This window comes from Cariama cristata, unplaced genomic scaffold, assembly GCF_000690535.1.
Source record: "Cariama cristata isolate BGI_N322 unplaced genomic scaffold, ASM69053v1 scaffold27227, whole genome shotgun sequence".
Lineage (NCBI taxonomy): Eukaryota > Metazoa > Chordata > Aves > Cariamiformes > Cariamidae > Cariama > Cariama cristata.
Window position 1 is genome coordinate 2268 of NW_009625321.1, and position 244 is coordinate 2511.

General features: G+C 60.7%; 1 pseudogene; it reads left to right on the top strand.

Annotated features, from left to right (window-relative positions):
* Window positions 1-231, top strand: part of LOC104164296 — a 1728-nt pseudogene extending 1497 nt beyond the window's left edge.
* Window positions 232-244: the final 13 nt, after the last annotated feature.

Genomic DNA, 244 nt, shown 5'->3' on the forward strand with positions numbered 1-244 from the left:
GGCCCTCGTCCCGTCCCCGTCACCCATTGCCGCCGCCATACGGGCGAACGGCCCTACGCCTGTCCGGCCTGCGGGAAACGTTTTGTCCAAAGTTCCAACCTCAGTCGGCATCGACGGATCCATACGGGAGAAAAACCTTATCCCTGTCCCCTTTGCGGGAAGAGCTTCCGCGTCCGGGCCAGTTTGGTCAAGCATCAACGGCTCCATGAGAATCCCCATAACCCCCCATAATCCCCATAACCCC